This window comes from Pterocles gutturalis, unplaced genomic scaffold (assembly GCF_000699245.1).
Source record: "Pterocles gutturalis isolate BGI_N339 unplaced genomic scaffold, ASM69924v1 scaffold43446, whole genome shotgun sequence".
Lineage (NCBI taxonomy): Eukaryota > Metazoa > Chordata > Aves > Pterocliformes > Pteroclidae > Pterocles > Pterocles gutturalis.
This window is the reverse complement of record NW_010104963.1, coordinates 43,141-47,476: the sequence shown is the minus strand read 5'-3', so window position 1 is coordinate 47,476 and position 4,336 is coordinate 43,141. Positions and strand designations below refer to the sequence as shown.

General features: G+C 40.4%; 1 protein-coding gene across 1 annotated transcript in view; it reads left to right on the top strand.

The window, feature by feature from the left end:
• Positions 1-4,336, top strand: part of LOC104471746 (synapsin-3-like) — a gene marked incomplete at its 5' end in the record, with an annotated part of 32,788 nt that overhangs the window by 712 nt on the left and 27,740 nt on the right. The gene's annotated exons all lie outside the window — the stretch shown is intronic.

Below are 4,336 nucleotides of genomic sequence, written 5' to 3'. Positions count from 1 at the left end.
CTTTAGCCTCCTCTTTCTTGCATATAGATTTTGAAAAAAAGCATCCCCTATCTGTTTTATAGCTTGATTCATTTTGAAGTAGGAAATTCTGATGTATCATCTCTGAATTCAAATGGGCGGTACATGAACGTCATAACCAGTACCCCTGTCACAGTGCTTCCTTAGAACAGACAGACATTCTCCCAGCCTCACACTCCCTTTGCCTGAAAATTATATATAGGTATGCCAGGCCTGAGATTGGTACAGCTTGTTTGCTTGCACTCTGGAAACAGAAGTCCTTTCTGGCTTCCTGGATTGCACATGGAAGCTCTCATAATCTTTCTTGCTTTGGTTGCAATGTTCCCCTGTCTGGATGGTAGCTGCCAGAGAGGAAGTGGGCTTAGATCCCTGGGCCAGTGGTGGAGTTGGCTTTCAGCATCAAAGAACAAACATTTAAATAAGCAGGAAAAGTTTGTTAAAATATTGGTGCTGTGTATGTTAAACAGGCAGAGGTGTCATTGAATTAGACTATGTGTGGACAGCCTAGAGCTGCTTGTAGAGCGAGCCACTGAACATGTCCCTAGGAAGGATTTCATTAGCAAAATCCAACCAGGACAAACCAGGAAGAAGAAGCCTCTTCCTGAGGAAGGGTTTCAAGTTCCTTGAGACCTCACAATCCTGGATCTCTCTGACTGCTCTGCAATTTCACCTGTAACGTAGGGAGGGCTTCATGTGTCTCTCTTGTGCCTAAAGGACCCTCGTTGGCTACAGAAATGAGGGCAGAATCAGAGAAAAGTACCCCAATCTTAACAGTGTTTCCAGACAAAACTTTCATCAGAATATTTAGCTATTGTCTTCTGCACCAGATCTCCTTCCACCCCTCACTTTCACTCCCATTTTATTCTTTAATTATGTTGTTTTTTGCTCTCATGAGTTATAGGGGAAGAGAGTTTCTATTCAAACTCCAGGCGCAATTGTACACGGTGGTACAAGGGGAGTACATGGGAAGCCATTCCAGACGAAGATAGGCTGACAGCCAGCGTCTTAGAAGAAAGAATTGTCTGACACCAATTTTACTTTAGTCCATTATGAAATTAGGGATTACTAGTAAAGTCTGGATGTGGATTTGGGCACAGAGTTTCAACACTAGTCTATTTAGTAGTTGGGAAGGTACAGGAAGGAAGAGCTGTTGACCTTACGGTTTTAGTTTGGGCCCTTCTCCAGCCACAAGCAGCCTGAAGGAAAATTGAGACTGATTAAATTAGTCTTCTTGAAGTCCCACTGAATTTCATTGCATAGAGCAGAAAAAAGAAGAGAGAAAGTGAAAATAAAAAAAAGAACAAGTCAGTTGGTTTACATGAGTTTATTTCATGTTAAGAGAATAAGGTGCAAGCCCAAGTGAGGCTGACAGAAAGAAATTACAGAAAATGTGAGGAGAAATACAGATAAGCAGAACTAAGGGCATACTAGAAAAGTAACACCCATAGGTAAAAAAAAAATAATCAAACCTTCAATGAAGTAATTCAGAAGAGGAAGGTTTCCAGGAGACGTAATGGTGGTTTTAACTATCATAATGTAAAAGCAATAACCAGTGATGATAAGGAGATTACAGTGAGCTAAAGGATTTCTTTGCATTGATCTTCAGAAGTAGAGATGACAGCAGGAAATAGCAGGTCTTTAGCTGTAAAATATACATAATATGAAAAGCCAGAGGTTTGCTTTTGGTTTAGATGAGTGTAAGAAAGTAAATGTTAATAAAGCACCTGCACCGGGTTATGTTTTGTATAAAAGCAGTGACAGAAGAAACAAAGGATAAAACAATCAAGCTATTGGCCAAAGTACACATGTGACTATTAAAAATAGTACTTACTGCAACAAGTGATGCCAAGATAGCGATCCATGTATTTCTACCCATAATGGGTTCTTCAGAGGATGTGACCATTCAGATTACAATCTCATTACCAGCAGAAATTGTCAAGGAAGTACTTACGTTTTTCTTGTTATTAATGATAAAATCACACGTAATGGGAGGTACCAAGACTTAGAAGAATGAGCAAAGATGGGAAGTCCAGACACTGTTATTCTTTATTTGTACTGAGGCAGTGGCCAGGAGCCAGAAAAACTCTGGACACAGAAAAGGCCTCTTCCCCAAAGAGCTCCACCATTGACTTGCAGGGAGGTTTGTGTCATTTCACAGTTCTTCTTCAGTTTCTCTGTGTTACAAACCAGAGGGATTATAATGATTACCTGATACTTATTGCTAATTCATGTTTGTAAGGCTCTTGACACTATAAGAAGTGCTGAGTGTTTATTATTTTGCAATAATGGCTAGAAAGAGCATAATTATAACAGACTTTCATTTTCACATATCGTTTGCTTTCACAACATTTTCACAAAATTCACTCACCACATTTTTTAATCAGAGGGTTGAACAGAGAATCCTCAAAGCTAAAATGAAAAACAACTGTGTTAAGACTTGTAAGAAACAGGCTCTATTGACTGTCTTCAGCTTGGAAGAGGAACAGTTAGTATTCAAGGTCAGAATCAAAAGGGACGGCAGTATACCACTAGTGGTAGAAAAGCTCTTGCCAAGTAGTCCATGCATATAAGGTACAGGTGGAGATAAAGAAAACAAATTTGCAGTAAAAGGCATCTTTTGAAATTTCCATTGAGAAATACAGAAACAACAGCCTCTCTATTGACTTGAACAGAGACACCAGGAATAGCCTTCACCCAGAGAGACAAAGGGGCCCCAGACAATCTTCTCAGCTAAAAACAGGACGTACATCCCTCAGCCCCTCCCATAACCATCATTATCCCCCTTCCAAAATTTGGAGTCACTTCATATTTCCCTGTCACTGGAATATCATAACAAGTGCTCTGTGTGCTGCTGGTCTAATACAGTATTGATACAAATGCAGTATCTGTAGAAATACTGCTTGGACAATGGTTTACAATGGAGTCAGCAGAGAAGGACCTTTCTCATGTTGTATTTAAGTTTCCCAGTCTCATGGGGTCAAGAATACTCAAGGACTCTTCCAGGGAAACCATGGATGGACACAGAGAAGACATGTCCTTCCCTGCGCAGAACTGAACTATTGTTCACCCAGCACTTCCTAAGAGGTCAAGGCATTTTTAAGCATTTTGCAGCTTGAGCCTACCTACCCCACAAGTGATTGGGGTCAATGTTGAACAGGGCGAGCACTACAGTGAGAAAGGAATAACACTTCCTCTTGACTCCAGATCTCATAATGCCAGAGCCCATGGAAAAGAATAAAGCTCTGAGTGTGTTAGTATCTGCCATTTGTGTGCTAACATGACCCTAAAGTGCCCTCGGAACAGAGCCCAGCACTGCAAATTCACTCAAAGAGCCTCTTCACCTCTTCCTGATCAGATCATGAGAAGGGAACAACTGCCAGATCTGCAAAGAGAGGAAAAACAATATCTGTTCATGTGGCTTTATATATATTTATATGAATTTAATAAGTATATAGATATATATTTGGTTACTCTTGCTTTATTTTTAGACCTCTCTAATTAGGCCAGTTTAAGAGTCACCTCCTGTCCCCTCCTGCCCCATAGCTATGAAAGCACCTCCCCAGTTACAAATCCTGGCTCAGATGAATTTATTACATTGTAGAAGAAAAACTTGTTGTTCATAATAATGTGGTCAGAGTTATTTTCTCTCTTACTGGATGGGAGAGACTTCTCTACTTTTTTTTTTTTTTTCCCCTGTTATAAATATAGCACAAACTAAACAGAGCCACTCTGTAATGTAAAAATACTGCAAGCTTTTTATCAGGAAGGACAGCTCATCACCTTGTCTCCCTCGGGACTGGAAATAGAATGTTCCAAAAGTGAGAGCTTTGAAAATCCAGTGTGCTAAAGAGGAAAGGAAGGGGAAAGGGCTGCCTCGGTTTGTCAAGGAACAAATATTTTCTTTTACAGAGGACAAATAATGACATGTAACATTCACAACAGAGCAGCCCAATCGCTGTGTTCCCACTGACTCATGAGCAAGGAGGTACCACCCATCTTGAAAATAGCAAAAGCTATTTTCTTGCACATCAGTCTGGAACCCTTTGCTGGAAACAGAAAATGGTGATTGATCCAGGGCATTGGGGACCAAATCTGCCAAAACCTGGACCCAAGAGCAGTTCTTCATTAGAGAGTTTGTGGGGATTACAAGGATGAATGCATTAAAGGCAGCGCAACATCTGGAGAACTTCAACGTGAGGATAAGAAGGAAATACAGACTTTGTTGTGTCTTTATTATTTTGAGGTGAGTCAATGTTAGGCCTAAACTGAATGTGTGTCAGTTGTATCAGGTATTTTCTGAGAAGGGGAGTATAATTTG